The sequence below is a fragment of the Phyllobates terribilis genome, unplaced genomic scaffold, assembly GCF_046119375.1.
Source record: "Phyllobates terribilis strain yellow unplaced genomic scaffold, ASM4611937v1 Scaffold_2__4_contigs__length_985480577, whole genome shotgun sequence".
Taxonomy (NCBI): Eukaryota; Metazoa; Chordata; class Amphibia; order Anura; family Dendrobatidae; genus Phyllobates; species Phyllobates terribilis.
Genome location: NW_027362762.1, coordinates 105,383,725 through 105,410,990, shown reverse-complemented (window position 1 = coordinate 105,410,990; position 27,266 = coordinate 105,383,725).

Below are 27,266 nucleotides of genomic sequence, written 5' to 3'. Positions count from 1 at the left end.
TAGGATGAAACAAGCAAAGAGATGTCTGGCAGTGTAGAGCCTGTCTTAGTAAAGTCTAGCATTATAAAACTCAGTGGAGAGACAGCCAGGAGATGTGAGGCTGGTGTGGTTGTGCAGTGGTAGTGGCATCATCTGCACAGTAGAGAATTACAAGGGGGGAGGGCAAGGGGATGTCTGGCAGTGTAAGGCCAGCAACAGCAGGTCTGGTAGCAGCAGTTCAGTTTAGCATTGTAAATCACAGTGGACGGACAGCCTGGAGATGTTTTGCTGATGTGGCTGTGCAGTGTCAGTGGCAAAAGCTACATGGTAGATGTTACACGCACGCCGCCTAAGTTCAGATAGGGGAGAGACCAGTTACATGAATTCGTTGGAATCCTGGTGGAACCGTTACTCAGGGCGACCATAGGCTGCAGCTTCTCTCAGGCACACGATAGATTCATTTTCTGGCCAGACACATCTGAAAAGAGTCTTCATAAACGGTGGAACAGTAACATTTAATGAGGCACGGCCAGTGCAATGCAAATGTCTCTTTGAGCAACAGGCTCCAGTAATAACAGCACAGTCTCCTTTGCAGCACAGCAGTACACAGTCTATTATCCTGTAGCACAGTGCAGCACAGTATTAATGCATACACAACCACAGGCTTTTCCTTCACAATGACTCAATAGTACACAGCATTCTTTATCCTGCATGGAGATGGAGGGGAGGAAGGGTGTGATGAGGGAGATGATCTCGATGACAGGCTTTCTTCCAGTCCTTATCTTCCTGGCCGATAATACTCCACACTGTTAGCTCAGGGAGTCTAACTGACCTTTGTTTAGCTTCCCTCCTGACCTGAATTCTGTTCCCTTGCCTTCTGTAAGATACAGATCATAAGCCAACTTTCTCTTCAGCTCAGGCCAGACAGTAAACAACTTCCCCACAATCCCCCTGGGGCTCTGCTAAAACACTCCCTTTCTCCTGTGACTGTGTTAACCCCTCTAGTTGCTGGATGCTTCTGGAGCACAACACTTCCTGTCTCCTGTGCTTGTGTTACTTCTAATAGTTGCTGAATGCTTTTAAAGCAACAGCACTACTTCTGCATGTCACATAGAGAATTACGAGGGGGAAGGCAAGGTGATGTCTGGCAGTGTAAGTCCAGCAATGGCAAACCCAGCAGCAGCGGTACTCCAGTATAGATGACATGATGGCCAGGGAATATTTGCCCTGCTAAACATGGGCAATTGGCATTAGCTACAGCAATGTGGTATAGTTGAAGACAGACTTCTGAAAGTCAAGCAAACAGTACTGCCTATTTTATCATTGGCCTCAGCAGCGGGTAAATGAAAGTTGCACTGATCAATGCCTGATTCATTTTGACAAATGTAAGGTATTTTCCATGCTTGCAGAGGATAACCTGGTCTACTTGAGTGTAATGCAGCAAGAGGCCATGCTAAATACCCTCTCTGACATTACACTGAAGGCTGGACATGACAGTACGATCATAGCAAACTGGGCCAGTTTTTACAACTGGTCCAATCTGCTGACCCAGAAGTCCATGGGATCGGGGGGGGCACAGGGTACAGTTTATGTACAAATGGACCTTGCTATTCATCCGATGCGTTTCTGTTTGCTGAAGTGTATAAGGTTATCACAATGGCAGATAAGACATCTGATTCATCACGTTAAAGATACTGTAGCTGTTTCAGCGGCCTCGGCTACTAGTTGTATTCTTAATGCTAGCACAAGTGGGGGAGTCTGCGGGGATCACAGAGAGGTTATTTTGGCATACACTTGGCACATGTCTGCTCATAAAAATTTTTCAGAGCAGGTAACATGGCTAATCCTGGTAATAAGCCAATTTGGACTCCCTTTTGGAAGCTGGAAAAAAATTCCCCCATTTGCTTCTACAAGGGTCGAAAAGCATGTCTATCCAATTATCACCCTTTTGCTTGTTGTTAATGATACGCCTGTCATCCCACAAGCATTCCAGCATACATCTTGCTATGCTGGCTAGCATGACTAAGAGCTCTGTTGGTTCAATTTCATTACCCTGCTGTGACGGTAGGTTGTCATGTCCAGAGTCATCATCATTTTCACTCTGTCAACCTTGTTCCCCTCAATCTATTCTTGCATTCTGGTGAGTGTATTTTCCAGGATAAATATGAGGTGATGACATAGAAGATTCCACACTTGTCCCTACTGACAAATTTGATCACTTCTTTGAAGGGCTGCAGTAGCACGAATCCCTCATTGGCTACCAATGCCAGATCTCAAAGCAGCTTCAGTTTCAGTTTGACCACTGCATGATGTATTCCATCACTGCTTCACACTACTTATACAAACACTCCAACCAGTAGCGTAGCTGCCGGGGGACAGAGGGTGCGGTAGCCCAGGGCACCTTGCTCAGACAGGCCTACTTGGCGCTACCAAGACACTTGACTATATTGGCGTGCTGAGCACACTGATATAGTTAACCTATGTGGCAGAGCAGGGATACGTGATCTCCCTGCACTGTCGATCTCTGTTCTGTAGTCCGCAGGTCACTTTAAACTTGTGGTCTATAGAACAGCAAGGTGATACACTGGCCAAGGCATGTGTCGGTGCTATGACATCAGTGCATTGGGTCGCCCGGGCCTTGCAGGTGGACTCATCAGGATCCTGGATTAGGTGAGTATATGATGCGATACAGTTTGGAAAATAATGTAGGGGCCATTATACAGTGTGAGAGTTAATGTGGGGGCCATTATACAGTTTGGGGTCTACTGTGGGGGCAATAATACAGTTTGGGGACTACCGTGAAGAGCTCTCATACTGTAAGTGTGCCCCTTATACATTGTAAGGACATCGGTGAGGTCCTCATAAAGCATGGGGGCCATTATACAGTGTATGGGCCATTATATAGTTTATTTAGTGTGGACTACTGTTGGGCCATTATACAGTGTGGGAGCTAATGCGGGAGTCATTACACAGTTTGATGGCTACTGTGGGGGCCATAAAAATGTGTGGGGACTACTCTGGAGGCCATTATACAGTGTGGGGGGCCATTATACAGTGTGGGTTATACTGTGAGCCCATTATACAATAAAGGCCACAATGCGGGTCATTATACTGTGTTTTGGGGAGCTGTGGGGACATCATACTATGTATAGGGGAGCTGTAGGAGCATTATAATGAGCATAGGGGAGCTGTTGGCCCATTACAGTGTATAGGGGAGCTGTGGGCCCATCATACTGTGTATAGGGGAGCTGTGGGGCCACCATATTATGTACAAGGAAGATTTGGTCTCACCGTACTGTGTATAGGGCAGATGTGGGGGCATTATACTATGTATAGGGGAGCTGTGGGCCCACCATATTGTGTATAGGGCAGATTTGGTCTCACCATACTGTGTATAGGGCAGTTGAGGGGGCATTATAATGTGTATAGCGGAGATGTGGGCCTATCATACTGTGTATAGAAGAGCTGTACAATGGGAGACTCAGGGGTCATTATTAAATGTTAAGTCTTCACTTAAAAAGCATTATTATTATAGGGGCACTCAGAGTATTATGACCGTCAAAAATGCACAGGGGCATTATTACTTTCTAGGGGAAAAATGTAAACACTGTTTTCTAGGGCATTTTCACAAGGCATTAATATTTTCTAATTCTCTATGGGTCAATTTTACCATCTAGTGGGCACAAAGGAGGCATTATTACTATGTAAAAGTCACCATGGTGGGCATTATTATGTGGGGCACTAAGAGAAGCTCTTTTATTGTGCCAAATAGCAGGAGCAGTAATAGGGATAGTGGTATGATCGTACTCACACACTCACACGGGTAACAGAAGAGGGAATAAACTACCAAAGAGAAAAGCTACACCTGTACCCAACTGGTCCCTTTACAGACTAGAAAAGGCCCTAGCTGCACAACTAAATACACCTCCTCAGAACTAGCTCCTTAAAAAGCTGTTGAGGGGTTTCTCACACCTCCTGAGGAACCAGAGAGGAGGCCACAACACAAACCCAAAAAAGTAGAGGAAAGCATGCAGTGAGACCCAAGAACCCAGGATAAGAAACTAAAACATGTTCACAAAGGATAGACAGGGATAAACAAGGAGAACAAAAAAAAAAAACAGATTACTTAAAACCTCCCAGACCCAAAAATGTGGAAAAGAAGGGAAAGGTGCAGGGGGAGGAAAACTCACAGATTTGCAGCAGGAAAAACAACTGGAGCTTACCAGACAAGGTAAACTACTAGCTGAAGAGCTAGAATACCAAACACCAATCTACATGGAAGTATAGCCAGCAAGTGAGGTAAGTGAAAGGTGAACATATAAAGCCCATCTCAAAATGTGATAATACAGAGCCAAAAGGGAAAATGGAAAACACCTGGAGGAAGGCAACCAAGAAAGGAGAACCAAGACAAAAGAAACCATTAGTATTTGGAAAGAGACGAAAAGTACTGTAGCCCAGCAGAGAGGGAAATCGACCACTCAACAAAAGTCACTGGATCGAATGCCTAAACCAAGCCATAACAGATACAGCAGCAGCAGCTCAGCATTGGGGTATAATAAAGATGAGCTGACACTTTCCCAGCAATACTCACCACCCTCCTCAAATGGGTGTATAATTAGGATGAGGCATGATTAGGATGAGGTATTTTGAGCTGACACTTTCCTAGCAATACCCACCACCCTCCTCAAATGGGTGTATTTGTGAAAGAAATGTTGCACTATTAAGTTAACATGAGTTACTTTGAGTTACAATACTACATTTTCCCACTGCAGTTCACAGGGATCCAGGCAGCATGCAAGTCATCGCTTGAAGCACAGCAGCATCTCATACGCTGTACGGCTTTTGCCCACTATGCTTTCAAGCTGTAAAATCGCCTGGCAGCACTTTACCTTACTTGACTGAAATGAGTGAGGTCAATGTGTGGAATCAACGATCAACGTTGTACCCTGTGGCTGATGGGGATGAGTTGATGTCTGTTGAGTTAGATCTAGAAGAGGTGTAGAAGGAAACAGATAGTTTCTGTATGGTGGTGAAAACAGACATATCTACCAGTCGACATACATACCAATATAAAATATGAAAAGACTGACCAGCACCTCCAAACAGAATAAGACAAGTGTGAACAGGTGCAAGCCATTACAACAATTCAATATACAGGTGCATCTCACTAAATTAGAATATTATCAAAAAGTGAAACTCATATATTATATAGAGTCATTACAAACAGAGTGATCTATTTCAAGTGTTTATTTCTGTTAATATTGATGATTATAGCTTACAGCCAATAAAAACATAAAAGTCATTATGTCAGTAAATTAAAATAATTAACAAAAAACACCTGCAAAGGCTTCCTAGGAATTTAAAAGAGTCCCTTAGTCTGTTTCAGTAGGCTCCACAATCATGGGGAATACTGCTGACTTGACAGATGTCCAGAAGGCAGTCACTTAAACACTCCACAAGGTCCCAGAGTTCCAATTTTAATTTGGAAATCAATGTACCAGAGTCTGAAAGAAGAGTAGAGAGGCACACAATTCAAGCTGCTTGAGGTCTAGTGTGAAGTTTCCACAATCAGTGATGGTTTGGGGAGCCATGTCATCTGCTGTTGTAGGTCCACTGTGTTTTATCAAGACCAAAGTCAGTGCAGCCGTCTACCAGGAAATTTTAGAGCACTTCATGCTTCCCTATGCCGACAACCTTTTTTGGAGATGGAAATTTCATTCTACAGCAGGACTTGGCCCCTGTCCACACTGCCAAAAGTACCAATACCTGGTTTAAAAATAACAGTATCACTGTGCTTGATTGGCCAGCAAACTCGCCTAAACTCCATAGACAATCATTATGGGGAAGCCCACCTGATGTCATTAGCCCGCTCTGCGACTCCTTAGCAGTGTATAAAATGGTGGTGGGTATTTTTTTTATTTTTGGCCAATCCGCACAAATCAAATCACAAAATAAATGAATTTTTGGGGACTTGTACATTTCAGGAAACTTGACTTAAAATTTGATTCTCCTTGATCTCTAGTAAAAACAATTGCTTTTTTACTAGTACATTAGGTTTGGTTATTACGGCAGTGGACCTAGTAGTGAATGCTCAGCACCAGAATCTGACTGGCGTAAAACAACTTGAGCTCTAGATTCTTAGGCCTTAGGCTGAGCAGCGTGATGGGGCTTCTTGCACTAATGTACAGCTATATCTTCTGTCACTGTATGATGCTCCATGCAGGCATATTACTATGAAACCAAGGCTCTATAATTCCATATCTGATGAATCATGCTACAATTTTCTATTTTACTTAGCATACATATTGTACCTCTGTATGAAATTGGAATCAACAGAAATACAGAGTGAAGCTCTATAGGAGTCCGTGTATTCCCTATTATGGTTCCACATAGCTCAAAAGTTGTAACGGTTGTCATTCAGCCACTTGCATGAAGCCTAAGAAAGCTTTAGTATTCACCTTTAACCCAAATGGTTATCATTCAGCAATGTGCATGAGGTCAAAGCAAGTATTAGTATTTACATATTATTATTACTAATTTGAAAGCCCCATGAATTAACCCCTTTACTACCCAAGGTGGTTTGCACGTTAAAGACCAGGCCAATTTTTACAATTCTGACCACTGTCACTTTATGTGGTAATAACTCTGGAACACTTCAACGGATCCCCCTGATTCTTAGATCGTTTTTTCGTGACATATTGTACTTCATGATTGTGGTAAAATTTCTTCGATATCACTTGCGTTTATTTGTGAAAAAAATGGAAATTTGGTAAGCAAGGTGACATATAAACCAGGATCAGTTACACCAGTTTTATCAGGAGGAATGGGCCCAAATTCCAACCAACTATTGTGAGAAGCTTGTGGAAATATATCCCATTCAGTTTAACCGGTTCAGGACCGCCCACTGTACATAAACGTCGGCGCTGCCTGGGCTCTGTGCAGCGCCGACGTTTAAAAACGGTGGGTGGTCCCGCAGCGCTCAGGACCCCCAGGGTCCTGCTAGCGCTGCGGTACCGGTTCAGAGCGATAGCTCTGACATGTGGCATCATGGGGACCTGATTGGATCAGGTCCCCATGATGTTAACCTGTTCCTATCTTCTAGATGCCGCGATCCATAGCGATCGCGGCATTTAAAAGATAGGGACAGCCGGTGGTCGGCGATCGGGACCCCCCACATACCTGTCAGCGGCGGGGATCCCGGTGCTGTGACCTCTGACATCATCGAGACCTGATTGACTCAGGTCTCGATGATGTCAGCGTCACACCAGCCAATCAGAGAGATCACCAGGGAAGTTTGTTTTAGCAACAAACTTTCCCGGGCGATCTGCCTGATAAATGCAGTTTCTCCTCCGATCTCAGTGAGAGAGCAGAGGAGAAACAGTGTGACAAGAGCTGTCAGCCTTGCCACTGTGAAAGTAAAAAAAATAAAAAATAAAAAAGAAAGTAAGAGTTAGGGTTAGTGAGTCTGTCAGATCAGTCAGTCCTGTCAGATCAGTCCAGTCAGATCTGTCAGTCCTGTCAGATCTGTCAGTCAGATCTGTCAGTCAGTCCGTCCTGTCAGATCTGTCAGTCAGTCCTGTCAGATCTGTCAGTCAGTCCTGTCAGATCTGTCAGTCAGTCAGTCCTGTCAGATCTGTCAGTCAGTCAGTCCTGTCAGATCTGTCAGTCAGTCCTGTCAGATCTGTCAGTCAGTCAGTCCTGTCAGATCTGTCAGTCAGTCAGATCTGTCAGTCAGTCAGTCCTGTCAGATCTGTCAGTCCTGTCAGATCTGTCAGTCAGTCAGTCCTGTCAGATCTGTCAGTCAGTCAGATCTGTCAGTCAGTCAGTCCTGTCAGATCTGTCAGTAAGTCAGTCCTGTCAGATCAGTCAGTCAGTCCTGTCACATCAGTCAGTCAGTCCTGTCAGATCAGTCCGGTCAGTCCAGTCCGGTCCCGTCCTTTCAGTCCGGTCCGTTCAGTCCAGTCAAAAAATATAAAAATAAAATGGCCCGTCAGACTTATACCGCAGAGGAGGTGTATGCCCTGCTGTGTTCTGACACTGATGACAGCGCAATCTCAGATGGAGATATGGATTTTGAGGGCTTTAGTAGTGGCGACACTGAGAGCCCAGAAATGAGCAGTGATTCTGTTCCATCCTCAAGCCCAAGGACCAGTACAGCAATAGGGGCAAATAGCGCTACTGGAGAAACGTCTCCAAATCAGGGAACACTGCCCAGTACAAGCGCTGTCCCTGCTACTAGTGAATTGGCGCACGCCAGTGTACAAGGGGCGTTGCCACATGATCTAGCATTTCCCAGATGGGAGGCTTCAGATTCGGCTGCTCCATTCAGCCCTGATTTCAACGCCATTCCTGGTATAAATGTGGAGGTGGAAGATTTTGGACCAATTCATTTTTTTAATTTGTTTTTTACAGACAGCTTGCTAGAGCATATTGTCGTGCAAACAAATTTATACGCGTCCCAATTCATAAGCCAGAATCCCCGATCTTACTATGCTAGGGCAAATTTATGGACACCAACTAATGTCCCGGAAATAAAAAATTTTTTAGGACTTACATTTGCCATGGGGCTTGTTAAAAAACCGAGCATTCGATCCTACTGGTCCAACCACCCTGTTCAAGCCACCCCTATGTTTTCAGTCATTCTGCCTAGGACCCGTTATGAAATGCTCATGCGGTTTTGGCATTTTAACGACAATAGTCAATGCCTGCCCAGAAATGCCCCAGAACATGACAGGTTATATAAAATTAGACCCATCATTGAAAATTTGTCAGAAAAATTCTTAAGCCTCTACACCCCAACACAAAATATTTCTATAGACGAGTCCCTTGTAAAATTCAAAGGAAGACTGCACCTCAAGCAATTTATCCCATCTAAAAGGGCAAGGTTTGGAATAAAGCTCTATAAAATGTGCGAAAGTTCAACCGGATACACATCCGCTTTTCGCATATATGAGGGGAAAGATAGTCAACTAAACCCACCAGGATGCCCTACTTATCTGGGGACATCTGGAAAAATTGTTTGGGAGCTGATAAGTCCATTTTTTCAAAAAGGCTACAATCTATATGTGGACAATTATTACACCAGCATACCCCTATTTAAAAGTCTGGTTGAACACAACATCGGGGCTTGTGGGACCATCCGTAAAAACCGTCAGGGGTTTCCACAACCATTGGTCAACCAAAAGTTTCAAAAGGGGCAGTCAGGGGCTGTACGCAACGGAGAGCTGCTTGCCCTGAAATATAGGGATAAGAGGGATATTTTTGTCCTCAGCTCGATCCACACAGATGCCACAAGGGCCACTGTAGAACTAGGATCCACCACTCCGAAGCAAAAACCTGTGTCAGTCATTGACTACAACAAACACATGGGGGGTGTGGACCTTGCAGACCAGGTTCTACAGCCATACCAGGTATCAAGAAAGTCCTATACCTGGTATAAAAAGTTGGTTATTTATTTGTTTCAGGTGGCCACATACAATTCTTTTGTGTTGTACAAAAAAGCAGGAAATTCAGATCCTTTTCTTGATTATCAAGAAAAGGTAATTGAAAATCTTGTCTTTCAAAGTGTTAGCCCCGCTCATCCATTAGAATCTGAGGATGTGAAAAGACTCACTGAGCGACATTTTATTGCACTTATTCCAGCAACGGAAACAAGAAGGAACCCCCAGAAAAGATGTCGTGTATGTACTAAGAGAGGAATGAGGCGTGATACCCGCTACTATTGCCCACAATGCCCATCATTGCCAGCCTTATGCGTCACTGACTGCTTTAAAATCTTCCACACAGAACCACGTTTTTAAACTGTAAAAATGTATCCCAATTTGTCATTCAAACATTTGGTTCATTTAGTGAATGACACATTCGAGTAGAGCTCACTTAATTTCCAGGGGGGGTTCTCCAGAATCTAAACCTTCCATTGCGTGCTTGTTTCTGGAAATCATCCATTGAGTTAAAATGGTCACTAAACCCATAGATGAATTCTCAGAGGGGTTTCATTTCCAAAATGGGGTCACTTCAGGGGGGATTCTTTAGCTCTGGTACTCTGAAAAGTGCCAGAACAGCATAATCCCCCCTGAAGTGACCCCATTATAGAAATGACACCTCTGTGGGAATTCATCTATGGGTTTAGTGACCATTTACCTATCTACTTATTTTCCCACCACTAGATTAATTTATACAGAGGAGTAGATTGTAAAATTCGGTCACTTGTTGGGGGTTTCCTCTGTTTAGGCACCTCAGGGGCTCTCCAAATGCAACATGGCGTCCGCTATCCATTCCAGTCAAATTTCCATTCCAAAAGTCAAATGGCGCTCCTTACCTTCCAAGCCATGCCGTGCGCCCAAACAGTGGCTTTGCACCACATATGGGGTATCAGCGTGCTCAGGAGAAATTGCACAACACATTTTGGGGTCCATTTTTTCTGGCTGCCCTTGTGAAAATTAAAAATTTGAGGCTAAAGTAGCAGTTTTGTGTTAAAAATGTGTGTTTTTATTTTCACACTTCAACATTATAAAATTCTGTGAAGCCCCTGGGGGTTCAAGGTGCTCACCACACATCTAGATAAGTTCCTTGAGGGGTCTAGTTTCCAAAATGGGGTCACTTGTTGGGGGTTTCCTCTGTTTAGGCACCTCAGGGGCTCTCCAAATGCAACATGGCGTCCGCTATCCATTCCAGTCAAATTTCCATTCCAAAAGTCAAATGGCGCTCCTTACCTTCCAAGCCATGCCGTGCGCCCAAACAGTGGCTTTGCACCACATATGGGGTATCAGCGTGCTCAGGAGAAATTGCACAACACATTTTGGGGTCCATTTTTTCTGGCTGCCCTTGTGAAAATTAAAAATTTGAGGTTAAAATAGCAGTTTTGTGAAAAAAAGTTAAATGTTCATTGTTTTCTTTCACATTCCAAAAATTCCTGTGAAGCACCTGAAGGGTTAATAAACTTCTTGAATGTGGTTTTGAGCACCTTGAGGGGTGCAGTTTTTAGAATGGTATCACTTTTGGGTATTTTCTTTCATAAAGGCTCCTCAAAGTCACTTCAAATAAGATGTGGTCCCTAAAAAAAAGTTTTTGTAAATTTTGTTGTAAAAATGAGAAATCGCTGGTCAACTTTTAACCCTTATAGCTTCCTAACAAAAAAAAATTTTGGTTCCAAAATTGTGCTGATGTGAAGTAGACATGTGGGCAATGTTATTTATTAACTATTTTGTGTGATATATCTCTCTGATTAAAGGGCATGAAAATTCAAAGTTTGAAAATTGCAAAATTTTCAAAATTTTCGCCAAATTTCCGATTTTTTCACAATCAAACGCAAGTGATATCAAAGAAATTTTACCACTATCATGAAGTACAATATGTCACAAAAAAAACAATCTCAGAATCAGGGGGATCCGTTCAAGCGTTCCAGAGTAATTACCTCATAAAGTGACAGTGGTCAGAATTGAAAAAATTGGCCCGGTCACGAAGGCAAAAACAGGCTCTGGCGCGAAGTGGTTAAGGGCAATGGTACCAAATACTAATGAAATGTATGTAAACTTTTGACTTTTTTGAATTTTGCAATTTTAAAAATTTGAATTTTTAAGCCCTTAAATCAGAGAGATACGTCACACAAAATAATTAATAAATAACATTTCCCACATGTCTACTTCACATCAGCACAATTTTGGAACCAATTTTTTTTTTTTATTAGGGAGCTATAAGGGTTAAAAGTTGACCAGCGATTTCTCATTTTTCCTACAAAATTTACAAAACCATTTTTTTAGGGACCACATCACATTTGAAGTCACTTTGATGGGTCTTTATGACAGAAAAACCCACAAGTGACACCATTCTAAAAATTGAACCCCTCAAGGTACTCAAAACCACATTCATGAAGTTTATTAACCCTTCGGGTGCTTCACAGGAATTTTTGGAATGTGGAAGAAAAAAATTAAAATTTAACTTTTTTCACAAAAATTTTACCATGTTGTGTTTGGGGAGCCCCTGATGTGCCTAAACAGTCGAAACCCCCCACAAGTGGAAACTAGACCCCTCAGGGAACTTATCTAGATGTGTGGTGAGCATCTTGAACCCCCAGGTGCTTCACAGAAGTTTATAACATTGAGCCGTAAAAATAACATTTTTACATTTTCCCCACAAAAATGTTTTTCAGCCCACAATTTTGCATTTTCATAAGGGTAACAGGAGAAATTGCACCATGCAGTTTGTTGTGCAATTTCTCCAGAGTAAGCAGATGCCCCATATGTGGAGGAAAACCACTGTTTGGCTGTTTGGACGCACGGCAGGATTCGGAAGGGAAGGAGCGCCATTTGACTTTTTGATTGTAAAATTTGCTTAAATAATTAGCGGACGCCATGTTGCGTTTGAGGAGCCCCTGATGTGCCTAAACAGTGGAAACCCTCCACAAGTGACACCATTTTGGAAACTAGACCCCTCAGGGAACTTATATAGATGTGTGGTGAGCACCTTGAACTCCCAAGTACTTTACAGAAGTTTATAACATGGAGACGTGAAAATAAAAAAATCAAACTTTTTCCACAAAAATGATGTTTTAGCCCCAATTTTTTTATTTTCACAAGGGTAAGAGGAGAAAATGGACCCCAAAAACTTTTGTGCAATTTCTCCTGAGCGCGCCAATACCCCATATGTGGGGAAAATACAGTGTTTGGGCGCACGGCAGAGTTCAGAAGGGAAGGAGCACTGTGTGACTTTTTGAACGCAAAATTGTCTGGAATTGAGAGAGGACGCCATGCCGCGTTTGGAGAGCTCCAGATGTGCCTAAATAGTGGAAACCCCCACAAGTGACCCCATTTTGGAATCTTCACCCCTCAAGGATTTTATCAAGGGGTATAGTGAACATTTTTAACCCAGGGGTGCGACACAGAATTTAAAAACATTAGGTCATCATATTGAATAAGTTGTCATTAGTCTTGAGCGCAAGTGCTCACTACTTGAGTTTGCATCGGGTACTCAGGTATGCACCATGTATCATGGGTGCTTGAGTGACATGCTCGAGTCCCCGCCCGCATGTTTCACGGTTATTAGACACCCATAAAAAAACAAGCGGAAATCGCTCGTGCATGGCAGGCAATCCTCGCGAGTTTTTTTGGGCCGCGAAGCATATGGGGCGGAGACTTGAGCATGTCACTTGAGCACCCGCGATACTCAGTGCATACCCGAGCACCCGATGTAATCTCAAGTAGTGAGCACTTGCGCTCAACACTAGTCGCCATATCGTCATCTTTTTTTTTTTTTACTTTTGAAAAAAATCCCAACCCTAGCACAACCCTAACCCAAACCCTAGAGTTTATTTTTTACGCTGTTCCTTGTGCGGTATAATTGATTAGACGACGTTATTCTTCGGGTCGGTGCGATTACAGCGATACCAGAATCATATCGGGTTTTTATGATTGACAGCTGTCAAACACTAAAAGACGCATTTTTTTTGCAAAATCTAGTTTTTGCATCGCCATATTTTGAGAGCTATAATTTTTCCATGTTTTGGCCTACAGAGTCATGTGACGGCTTGTTTTTTGCGGGATGAGTTGACGTTGTTATTGGTGCCATTTTCGGGCATGTGACATTTTTTGATTGCTTTCTATTCTGATTTTTGGGAGGCAGAATAAACAAAAACCAACAATTCAGGAATTGTGTTTTTTTAAAGAAATTTTTATGATGTTCCGCGTGTGGTAAAATTGATAAGGTAGCTTTGTTCTTCGGGTCAGTACGTTTACAGCAGTACCACATTTATATAGTTTTTCTATGTTTTGGCGCTTTTACACAATAAAATCTATTTCATAATTTTATAGAAAAAAATATTCTTTTGCATCGCTTTATTCTGAGAGCTATAACTTTTTTATTTTTCGGCTGATGGAGCTGTATGGTGGCTTGTTTTTTTGCGGGACAAGATGACATTTTCAGTGGTACCATTTTTATTTATATTTGTCTTTTTGATCACGTTTTATTCCATTTTTTGTTTGGCGGTATGATGATAAAGCATCGTTTTTTGCTTTTGCTTCGTTTTTTTATTTTTATTTTTTACCATGTTCACTAAAGGGGTTAACCAGTAGGATAGTTTTATAGATCAGGTCGTTCCGGACGCGGCGATACCAAATATGTGTACTTCTATTGTTTTGTTGTTTTTTTTTTCAGAATAATATTTATTGATGGGTACATTATATTTTTATTTGGGTGGATTATTTTTTTGATTTTTTTAAAATATTTTTACATTTTTTTTTATTTTTCATTTTTTAACACTTTTTTTACTTTTATACTTTGTCCCACTATGGGACTTTCACTTTTTTTTTACTCTGATCGCCTGTATAGCATAGGGATGGAGCACCATCCCTGTGCTATACAGGCTGTCAGCGCTGCAGATGAAGAAAATACTTTGGTCATGCACTACGCATGATCAAAGTATCTTCCTGCTGTCTGGTGACCCAGTTGTTGTCATGACGACATCCAGGTGACCATGACAACCACAGAACCCGGCCTCAGACAGCGCGGGACGGCGGAGAAGATGTTAGTGTGCAGCGCTTATCTCCGCAATGCTGCAATCGACTTTGATCGCAGCATTGCGGGGGTTAATGTGCCGGGAGCTGTGCGGGACCGCTCCCAGCACATAGCACTGAGTGTCAGCTGTGACAATCAACTGACACCCAGCGGCGATCGCGCCCGCACAGCCTGTGTGCGGGCGAAATCAACAGGGCATACTAATACGTACCTGGCTCTCAAAGCCCAGGACGCAGGTATGTATTAGTACGCCTTGGGCTGTAAAGGGGTTAAAGGGAATCTGTCAGCAGGTTTTTGCTATGTGATCTGAATACAGCATGAGGTAGGGGTTAAAATACAAAATTCAACCATGTGTCACTTATCAAGCTGTGTGCTGTTGTTTACTTATAGTGAAGGCTTTATCACTAGGACATCATCATTGCTGTGACTAGCTGGTGTGCCCATGCTAGTTCGACTCCGCCCCCTCCTATGATAAGCAAGTCACTGTCATTAAACAATGTACACAGAAAGCTGTGGAGTTAGCTTTCTCAGGTCTGCAGCATTCTACATCTAAAAACTTTGACTGTGTCACAACTACTGCACCCAGCAAAGTAAGTTACACATCTTTGGATTCAGTGTCTCTTTGCCTATATCAGGCTGCTCTCAGATGTGGTAGCAAAAGCCTTCTGGCAGATTCCCTTTGAGTGCTTACGCTACAGCTCCTCTGTCAGTTGAGACACAGGTCTCTGGAGCAGTGTTTGTTTAGACTGCAGCCCATCCTGACACATGACTAGGAAAGACTGCCATTTGCATTATATGACTGGGGCCATTTTATTACATTCTTGGAGAATCCATTTAATACGTTATATACAGTGGGTACAGAAAGTATTTAGACCCCTTTAAATTTTTCACTCTTCATTTCATTGCAGCCATTTGGTAAATTCTAAAAAGTTCATTTTTTTTCATTAAAGTACACTCTGCACCCTATCCTGACTGAAAAAAAACTGAAATGTAGAAATTTTTGCAAATTTATTAAAAAAGAAAAACTGAAATATCACATGGTCATAAGTATTCAGACCCTTTGCTCAGTGTTGAGTAGAAGCCCCCTTTTGAGCTAGTACAGCCATGAGTCTTCTTGGGAATGATGCAACAAGTTTTTCACACCTGGATTTGGGAATCCTCTGCCATTCTTCCTTGCAGATCCTCTCCAGTTCCGTCAGGTTGGATGGTGAACGTTGGTGGACAGCCATTTTCAGGTGTCTCCAGAGATGCTCAATTGGGTTTAGGTCAGGTCTATGTCTGGGCCAGTCAAGAATGGTCACAGAGTTGTTCTGAAGCCACTCCTTTGTTATTTTAGCTGTGTGCTTAAGGTCATTGTCCTGTTGGAAGGTGAACCTTCAGCTAAGTCTGATGTCCAGAGCACTCTGGAAGAGGTTTTCATCCAGGATATCTCTGTACTTGGCCACATTCATGTTTCCTTCAATTGCAACCAGTCGTCCTGACCCTGCAGCTGAAAAACACCCCCATAGCATGATGCTGCCACCACCATGTTTCACTGTTGGGATTATATTGGGCAGATGATGAGCAGTGCCTGTTTTTTTACACACATACCACTTAGAATTATCACCAAAAAGTTCTATCTTTGTCTCACCAGACCAGAGAATCTTATTTCTTATAGTCTGGGAGTCCTTCATGTGTTTTTGAGCAAACTCTATACGGGTTTTCATATGGCTTGAACTGAGGAGAGGCTTCCGTCGGGCCACTCTGCCATAAAAGCCCGACTGGTGGAGGGCTGCAGTGATGGCAGAAAGTTCCACAAAGTCAACTATCTCCTTATTGCATCTCTGAAGCTCAACCACAGTGATCTTGGGGTTCTTCTTTACTTCTCTCACCAAGGTTCTTCTCCCACAATTGCTCAGTTCGGCTGGACGGCCAGGTCTAGGAAGATTTCTGGTGGTCCCAAACTTCTTTCATTTAAGGATTATGGAAGCCACTGTGCTGTTAGGAGCCTTGAGTAATGCAGAAATTCTTTTGTAACCTTGGCAAGATCTGTACTTTGCCACAATTCTGTCTCTGAGCTCCTTGGGCAGTTCCTTTGATCTCATGATTCTCATTTGGTATGACACGCACTGTGAGCTGTGAGGTCTTATATAGACAGGTGTGTGCCTTTCCAAATCAAGTCCTATCAGTTTAATTAAACACAGCTGGACTCCAATGAAGGAGTAGAACCATCTTAAGGAGGGTCACAAGGAAATGGACAGCATGCGACTTAAATATGAGTGTCTGAGCAAAGGGTCTGAATACTTATGACCATGTGATATTTCAGTTTTTCTTTTTTAATAAATTTGCAAAAATTTCTACATTTCGGTTTTTTCAGTCAAGATGGGGTGCAGAGTGTACTTTAATGAGAAAAAATGAACTTTTTAGAATTTACCAAATGGCTGCAATTAAACAAAGAGTGAAAAATTTAAAGGGGACTGAATACTTTCCGTACCCACTGTATTCCCTAAAATGATTATACTTTCAAACACTAAAATACAAGCTCTCATATGACTGTGTCACCAAAAACATGACAAAGTTATGGCTCCTAGAAAGTGGCAATAGAAAAGTAAAAAAAATGTGTCTTGACAAAAGGTTAAGTTCTGAATCTGTTTTCTTTTGAGGGGGATGTTTGGCCATATATTCAGTTTGGGAGTACTCATTCATTGCTTATAAGTTTAGCAGCAATTTTTCACATTTTCAAGAAATTTTCGGACACTATTTTTTAGGGGCTAATTCAGTTTAAGTGCTTTTAATGGGAATCTGTCACCCGATTTTTGCTATGTAATCAGAGAGCAGCATAATATAGGGGCAGAGAGCCTGATTCCAGTGATGTATCACTTACTTGGCTGCTTAGTGCAGTTTGATAGAATCCCAGTTTCTCTGTGGTAGATGTAGCAGTGCTCAGAATGCTGAGCAGTGTATAACCCCACCCTCACCACTGATTGGCAGCTCTGTCTCCCAGGTCGCTGCTGGGAAAAATGTTATCAGAGCATTACGCAAATTTTACGGACTGACAATAATACATACAAAACCGAAGATGAAATGGATTTTACAGGAAAAAATGTTACATGAAACATTCTTTCCAGTACAATAACTTGTACTGTATATAAGGCAAAATTTCAAAGAAAACAAAAAACAAAACACCTCCTCCACCCCTTAATAGCAGGGCTATCTCTCATCTATGAATACAGTAGATGAGATAGTAGAGGGGGAAATAAAACTACACCCACTGGTAGTCTCCGGTAAATGCAATTTTAACATTTTAATGCCTTACCTGGGCATGTTGTGTGTGTGACATGGTCAGACACATCCTGTTTAATTTATGAAGGAGGGACTTTGAAACTCACAAAGCCTAGGCGGACATTGCAAGAACTGCAAAAAATTAGAAGGAAGAGGAACTCCAATACACCCTGTATTAGACATAAAGGAGGGCCTCATACGCATTCTGTTAAAATTGTTAGATAGTGGGACTCCTAGACTCATAAAGCCTATGCACAAAGTGCAAGGGCTGCCAAAAATTACAAGGAAGGGCTGCAATACACACTGGAAGACAAAAATATTGAACGAGTGCCACATGATGGCCTTCTAACAATTTGGATAGAGAGACGCATAATGACCCTGTAAAAATTTGGAGAGAGACAGGCGCATAATGACCCTCTAAGAATTTGGAGAGAGTGACGCATGACCCCCTAAAAATTTTGAGTGAGGGCCTCATGATGACCCTACATTTGACTTGGCTTTATATTCTGCTGTTGTCATCTGGTGGGGTTGAGAACTCTGTGCCAATCCAGGCTTTGTTCATTTTGAGTGAGGGCAGCATAATGACCCTATAAAAATTTTGAGTGAGGGCCACCTGATGACCCTACATTTGAATTGTCTTTACGTTCAGCTGCTGTCATCCGATGGGGTTGAGAAGTTTGGGCCATTCCAGGCTTTGTCCATTTTGATAAGAGTCAACCTGTCAGCATTTTCAGTTGACAGGCGGATGCTCCTATGAGTTATTATGCCCCAGGCGGCACTAAAAACCCGCTCTGACAAAACGCTAGCAGCAGGGCAGGCCGTTACCTCCAAGGCGTAGAGGGACAGTTCATGTCATGTGTCCAGTTTGGATACCCAATAGCTGTACGGCACAGAGGAATCACAGTGGAATAACGGAGGACGTTGGTACGGTGGGCTAGGTACTCCTTCACCATCTTCAAAAACTTTTCCCTCCTTGTCAGACTACCCTGCGCATCAGGGCCTAGGTGCTGGAAGGGTCTAATGAAACTGTTCCAGATCTTTGATAGTGTTCCCCTTCCTCTGTTGGACCTGATGTGTGTCTCCCTCATCTCTGCTCCTTGGTTGCCCAAGGGACTATGGGAATTTTTGTACTAACTGTTCGACTAGACTCTTCTGGTATTGCACCATTTTACTAGCCCTCTCAGCCACAGGAAAAAGAGATGGAAAGTTCTCCTTGTAGCGTGGGTCGAGAAGGGTAAACAACCAGTAATTAGTGTTGGCCAAAATGCATAAAAAGCGGAAGTCAGCCAAGTTTGCTGACTCCAAACAGGCAAGACTTCCCTGTCCCCACCAGGAGGACAACTCTCCATCTCCTCCTCCTCCTATTCAGCTCATCCATGCTGAACAGACAGGATGAAGCTGGTGTGAGTTGTACCTTCTGTAGCGCAGGCAACCATTTCCTGTTCCTCCTCCTCATTATCACCCAATCCCAGCTGACAAGATGAGAAGAGGCTGGGCTGGGTAGTATCACCCTGTGTACTTTCTTCCTCCATCTCCACCTGGTTCACATGCAAAGCTTCCTCTTTAATTGTGAGCAGCGAGCGTTTGAGTAGACACAGAAGCAGGATGGTTTAGCTCATTATGGCATCATTGCCGGTCACTATCTTGATTGATTCATCAAAGTTTTGAAGAACCTCACAGATGTCAGACATCCATGCCCACCAGTCGGTTGTTAAGTGCGGAGGCAGACAAAGCCTTGCCAACATATGTAAGGTGGAGTTAAAGCACAAGGTCACGTCGCACACCAGTCAGTGAGCTGGCACTTGCAAGAGCTGCTGCAACACTGCCAGACCAGAGGCAGCTGTAAGTGACTTGTGGAAATGGGCGCACACGTGGCGTACCTTCACAAGTAGCTCAGACAAATCTGGGTAGGTTTTCAGGAACTGCTGAACCACTAAGTTGAGCATATGGGCCAGGCTTAGTACATATACGAGTTTGCCAAGCTTCAAAGCTGCCAACAGGTTACGGCCATTATCACACACGACCAAGCCTGGTTGTAGGTTCAACGGCGAAAGCCACAGATCTATCTGGTCTGTTACACCTTTCCACGACTCTGCAGAAGTGTGCTGTTTGTCATATAAACAGATTAATTTCAGCAGAGCCTGTTGCTGCTTCAACAAGGCAGTGCTTCCAGCTTGCAACCGATATGGACAACGTGCTCCGAGATAACAATTTGTAGATGGAGGATGAGGAGGGGATGCAGCAAGAGGGGGTGCAGCATCTGGTATAGGAGGTGGAGGAAACCCTAATGGAACTAGGGCCCACTATCCTCGGCATCGGTAGCACGTGTGCCACCCCAGGGTCTGACTCTGTCCCGGCTTCCACAAGGTTCACCCAGTGTGTCATCAGAGAAATGTAGCGTCCCTGGCCACAACTACTTGTCCACGTGTCGGTCGTTAAGTGGACCTTCCCAGTAACTGCATTGGTCAGGGCACAGGTGATGCTAGGGGACAAGTGCTGGTGTAAGATGGGGACTGCACACGGGTAAAAATTGTGGCGGCTGGGGACCGGGTACCAAGAGACGGCTGCCGCCATGAGGTTGCAGAAAGTCTCAGTGTCCACAAGCCTAAAGATTTCTAGAGAAAGCAGTCTGGAAATGTGCCCGTTTAGTGTTTGGGCCTGTGGGTGGGTGACTGGGTATTTGCAATTGCGTTCCAATGCCTGGGGAAGGGGCAGCTGAATGCTGTGCTGGGGCAAAGAATTGGACGTGTTTACTGATGGTGCTTGCCAATGTGCAATGACAGGTGCAGGACAGGAGGCATTCACGCCTGCGTCCTGGACAGGGGATTGGCAAGCATCTAGCACAGGGGAAGAGGCAGTGGTGTCACCCGCAGACACTGATTGTGGACCCAGGTGTTCGGCCCACCTAGTCAGGTGCTTTAATGACATGTGCCTGAGTAGGCTGGTGGTGGTCAGGCAGGTAGTGGTCAGGTCCTTGCTGATCTTGTTACGGCACAAGTTGCAAATAACTGTTCTTTTGACATCCACACTTTCTTTAAAAAAAGAGCCAGACTGGGAAACACCTAACCATAAGTCTGGGAAGTTGACGTGTGTGGATGCTCTGGGGAAAAATTTCCCACCTTCTCCCTTTGGCCACCCCACTGCCTTTTGCAGTGCTGCGGATTCTTCCCCCTCTGTGCTGCTGTCCTCGTTCTGCATGGCACCTTCACAGGTTGGGTCAGTGACCACATCGTCCACTTTCCCACTCTGGTCCTCTTGACTTGTTGACTTAACAACATCACTTGTTGGCAACTGTGTCACATTATCATCTACCTCTTGAGACACCGTGGCTGCTCAAATATTTGGGCATCACTACACCCGATCTACTCAAAATGAAATGAGCTCCTCGAAGTGTCCCAGTGTGGGATCACTAGTCTTCTGGGACTCACCATGGTGGGAGGAAGGAGGATTAGGATGATGATTATAAGGTCCAGACTTTTGGTTTATGAGAATAGACTGTGTGGAAGAAAGGGTGGTGCTGTGAAACATACTGGAAGAATTATCTGCCATCCAACCGACACCTGTTCGCACTGTTCTGGCTTCAAGAGTAGTGTCCCGCACACCCCTGCAAAGTGGGACAGGAAGCTAGGTCTTGTGGATGAGCATGTTTGTTATACTTCCACGGCAGGCACAGTTTCACCTGACCCATGGCCTCGACCTCTGTGTGAACCATCAGCAGCACGTAACTTCCCCATCCCTTACCGCATGCCTTGAGCATTTTAAATTAGGTATATAATATATGCCTACAAACTTTCTGGTATTCATAGCGAAAAGAAAATATGTAGCCTTCAAAAGGACTTTTGTTTTTAGGTTGTAGCAGCAGTATACCTGCCTACATGCCTCTAATCCAAAACCTTCCCTCCTCCATCAGCTATCTCTACACTGAATGCAGGAAACACGGTTTTACTAGAGAAAAGACAGTATATAGCCCTTAAAAAGGACTTTTGTTTTAATGGTGTATCAGTATAGAAATACTGCAATAACATTTAAACACTGCCTATATGCCTGCTCTAACCTAAGCACTCCCTCCTAGATCAACTCTGCCTGAACTGCTTCCAGGGGAGAGAGTGCCGAACATCGCATCAACGGGTCTTATTTAAGAGCTGATGACCCGATGAGGCCGGCCAACCACAGTAATGCCAGTAGCCAACATGGCTGCAGCATTACTGTGTATGGCAGGCAATCCCTGTGTGTTTATTGGCTGTCTAACAGCCGCAAAAACATGCTGGGCTGGAACTCAAGAATGGTGCTCGAGCACCTGCGATACTCGATCAAGTACCTAGCGTACCCGAGCACCCCAATGCTCGATCGAGTAATGAGCAGTGACAAGCACGCTCGCTCATCACTGAAGGTAACGGATCCCGGGTGTACTGCGGGACTGGACAGGAAATTCCTGGGGCGGGCAGGAACAGTAAATATAAGGATTGTCCAGGAGGTAAGGATAGTAGTGCTGAAGCCATACTGTACTAAGGAAACAAGCAATAAGAAGAGCTGTGCCCAATACTGCGTGCTATGATCTGATGAACTTGAACTGCCCAGTAAACATTTTGCTTGTTGAAAAGGACTGCATGTCCCCTGAGTATGTGCGGCGGCTCCTGAAGATGGAGGCCTAAAGACAGTGGAGGCCTGTGGCCTACAAGTGAGTGTGATGCTCCCCGAACCATGTAGCACATTGGGACTATGCATTATTGGGACAGGGCATTATGGAGAAACAGCTCGTCCACGCCTATCGCCCTCGGTCACTTTACAGTGTGATGCTGCCAGCTACTGGACACCATAATCATGTCTCCTCTAGAATAGAAGAGTTCACTTCTACGGCTGATTGCTGGCATGTTGGCTCCTTCATAATATGGGCACTTATGCTGCCAATTGTTTGGACAGTATTGTCACCTCTAGTAGGATTGATAAGTCCAGTGGCGGACACACCATTGGTGCAACCTGCAAAAGAGTTAAAAGGGGCACCCTTCCACCTACAAATTGGCTTCCATCACAGACCCATTTTTGGGCCCATATACTGGTCTTGGGGACCTTTTATGTCTGTGTCTGCCACTGCATTAGTCAGTCAGCAATTTGATGTATGAAGACTTGGCAGTCAGGGTCATAACAATGGGAATAGAGTGGCGACAGTTGCACCCAGGCTCTGGATCCTGAGGGGCCCAAAAGCTGTATGACGAGACTAGTATTATAAATATGTGATAATTTGGGGTCCTTGAGCTGTAAATTATTACCTTTTTGTCTGAATGTGCTAGATGATAACACCAAATACCTTTAGCGCTATGAATTTTATCATTTTTCGAACTTCCCTGCATTTATGAATAGTAGATGTCTCAGTTTTGTTGCTAATTGTCCAGGAAAGACCTGTTTTGTATTGTGTGTTTTCAGAAGAAAACCCATCATTATTAGCCTGCAATGTGAGAGAGGAAAACGCTGTGTGCTTCCCAGAGCCCAGCAGACCAAGCGCAACAAAAAAATGCTCTGTTTGTGCTAAGAAAAGGAACCCCCCTCTGGCTACATTATTCCATTGATCTAAAAACATTTAAATCTTCTTTGTTAAGTAGTTTTCAGTGGAAATTTCATAATCGCTGTGCAAATCTATTACATCTGCACCCCTTCAAGCTGTTCTATACAAAAATGCTATTTATTTCCCAGCCAAAAAGTGGCTTTTAATGAGGATGGCGGGAGTATAAAACCGGAAAAATGCCACAGTCATATATCAACCTGTCAGCCATTTCCATGAAGTTTGCAAACTGCAAGGAAAAAGCCTGATGCTATTATATTGGGGAAGACAGCTTTGATAGATTTATTAGCTTGAAGTTTAATGGAGATCCATTGTATTTTACTTTATATATAGAAGATGATCATTATTATTAAACGAATGAATTAAAAACACATTTATAACGGGGGGGGGTTTTAACGAAAGTCTCAAAATTTGAACAAGTCAGTGTGATCTTAGGTGAACACATTGACAACTTCATTGTGTCACTGCTGCAACCAGTGTTGGACTGGGGTGTTAAGAGCCCACCAGTAACCAGCTCCAGGGCCCCACTTTTCAGCTACATGCAAATGTGACATTATCCTCAATCACAAATTTATATAACAATGAACTGGGTAGATTGTTACATGAATAAGATGCTGCCTTTATCTGTACATAGTGATTCAAGTATATAGTGCCAAGTACTGCTCATATAAGAGGGTGGTGGCCCACCGGAGGATTCTCCTGCTCTCCTGTGGGCCAGTCCAAACCTGGCTGCAACAAATCACCAGACACTGACAGGCTGCAACCTTTCTGAATTTAGTCAGAGTGGACATCTTAAGCAATTAGGAAGGGGTTGTATAGTAGTGGATTTTCCCTTTAATCCATTTAAAGCCCAAGACGTACTAATACGTATCTGCGCCCTGGGGTTTAAGAGCCTGATAAGTATTAGTACATCTTTGCGATCGCGCCCGCACACAGGCTATGCGGGCGTGATCGCCGCCGGGTGTCAGCCGATTGTCACAGCTGACACCCGGTACTATGTGCAGGGAGTGGTCCCGCACCGCTCCAAACACATTAACCCCCGCAATGCTGCAATCGAAGTCGATCGCAGCATTGCGGTGGCAAGGGGAGGTGATCGCAATACTCACCTCCTCTTCCGGCCTCCAGCGCTGTCTGCCGCGGCTTCCCGGATGTTGCCATGACGACCCGATGTCGTCATGACAACATCCGGGTCACCAGACAGCAGTAAAATATTTTGGTCATGAACAGTGCATGACCAAACTATCTTCTCCCTGTGCAGCGCTGACAGCCTGCATAGCACAGGGATGGTGCTTCATTCATGTGATATGCAGGCGATCAGAATAAAAAAAAGTGAAAGTCCCATAGTAGGAAAAAGTATAAAAGTAAAAAAAAGTGTCAGAAAGTGAAAAAAAAAATAAAAAAGATAATCCACCAAAAATAAAAATATAATGTACCCATCAATAAATATTATAAAAAAACAAACAATAAAAGTACACATATTTGGTATCGCCGAGTCCAGAATGACCTGACCTATAAAATTTTCCCACTAGTTAACCCCTTCAGTGAACACAGTAAAAAAAATAAAATAAAAAAAGAGGCAAAAAACAATGCTTTATCATCATACCGCCAAACAAAAAATGGAATAACACGAGATCAAAAAGACGAATATAAATAAAAATGGTACGGCTGAAAACGTCATCTCGTCCCACAAAAAACAAGCCACCATACAGCTCCATTAGCCGAAAAATAAAAAAGTTATAGCTCTCAGAATAAAGCGATGCAAAAAAATATTTTTTTCAATAAAATTGCTTTTATTATGTAAAAGTGCCAAAACAGAGAAAAACCATATAAATGTGGTACCGTTGTAAACGTACTGACCCGAAGAATAAAGCTACCTTATCAATTTTACCACACGCGGAACAGAATAAAAAAATAAAAAAAAAACAATTCCTGAATTGTTGGTTTTTGTTTATTCTGCCTTCCAAAAATAGGAATAGAAAGCGATCAAAAAATGTCACGTGCCTGAAAATGGCACCAATAAAAACGTCAGCTCATCCCGCAAAAAAATTATAGCTCTCAAAATATGGCGATGCAAAAACTAGATTTTACAAAAAAAAATGCGTCTTTTAGTGTGTGACAGCTATCAATCATAAAAACCCGATATGATTCTGGTATCTCTGTAGTCGCACCGACCCGAAGAATAAAGTCGTCTAATCATTTATACCACGCGAGGAACGGCGTAAAAATAAACTCTAGGGTTAGGGTTGTGCTAGAGTTAGGGTTGGGGTTAGGGTTGGGATAGGGTTAGGGTTGTGATAGGGTTAGGGTTGGAGTTAGGGTTAGGGTTGGAGTTAGGGTTAGGGTTGGAGTTAGGGTTAGGGTTGGAGTTAGGGTTAGGGTTGGAGTTAGGGTTAGGGTTGGAGTTAGGGTTAGGGTTGGAGTTAGGGTTAGGGTTGGAGTTAGGGTTAGGGTTGGAGTTAGGGTTAGGGTTGGAGTTAGGGTTAGGGTTAGGGTTAGGGATTTTTTCAAAAGTAAAAAAAAATAAATAAAAAATGACGACGATATGGCGACTAGTGTTGAGCGCAAGTGCTTGCTACTTGAGTTTGCATCGGGTGCTCGGGTATGTATTGAGTATCGCGGGTGCTCGAGTCTCCACCCCATATGCTTCACTGCCAAAAAAACCTTGCGGGGATTGCCTGCCATGCACGAGCGATCCCCGCATGTTTTTTTTGGGTGTCTAATAACCGTGATACATGCGGGGTGGGGACTCGAGCATGTCACTCGAGCACCCATGTTACATGGTTCATTCCGGAGTACCCGATGCAAACTCAAGTAGCGAGCACTTGCGCTCAAGACTAATGACAACTTATTCAATATGATGACCTAATTTTATCAAATTCTGTGTCGTACCTCTGGGTTCAAAATGTTCACTATACCCATTGATAAAATCCTTCAGGGGTGTAGTTTCCAAAATGAGGTCACTTGTGGGGGCTCTCCACTATTTAGGCACATCAGGGGCTCTCCAAACGTGACATGGCGTCCGCTCTCGATTCCAGCCAATTTTGCGTTCAAAAAGTCACACAGTGCTCCTTCCCTTCTGAACTCTGCCGTGCGCCCAAACACTGTATTTTACCCACACATGGGGTATTGGCGTACTCAGGAGAAATTGCACAAAAGTTTTTGGTGTCCATTTTCTCCTCTTACCCTTGTGAAAATAAAAAAATTGGGTCTAAAACATCATTTTTGTGGAAAAAGTTTGATTTTTTTATTTCCACAGCTCCATGTTATAAACTTCTGTAAAGGACTTGGGAGTTCAGGGTGCTCACCACACATCTAGATAAGTTCCCTGAGGGGTCTAGTTTCCAAAATGGTGTCACTTGTGGGGGGTTTCCACTGTTTAGGCACATCAGGGGCACATTCGCTAATTATTCAAGCAAATTTTACATTCAAAAAGTCAAATGGCGCTCCTTCCCTTCCGAATCCTGCCGTGCGCCCAAACAGTAATTTTCTCCCACATATGGGGAATCTGCTTATTCAGGAGAAATTGCACAACAAACTGCATAGTGCAATTTCTCCTGTTACCCTTATGAAAATGCAAAATTGGGGGCTGAAAAACATTTTTGTGGGAAAAATGTGAAAATTTTATTTTTACGGCTCAATGTTATAAACTTCTGTGAAGCACCTGGGGGTTCAAGGTGCTCACCACACATCTAGATAAGTTCCCTGAGGGGTCTAGTTTCCAAAATGGTGTCACTTGTGGGGGGTTTCCACTGTTTAGGCACATTAAGGTCTCCTCAAATGCAACATGGCGTCCGCTAATTATTCAAGCAAATTTTACATTCAAAAAGTCAAATGGCGCTCCTTCCCTTCCGAACCCTGCCGTGCGCCCAGACAGTGGTTTTTCTCCACATATGGGGTATAAGCGTGCCCAGGGGAAATTGCACAACAAATTTTGGGGTCCTCCTGTTACCCCTGCGAAAAT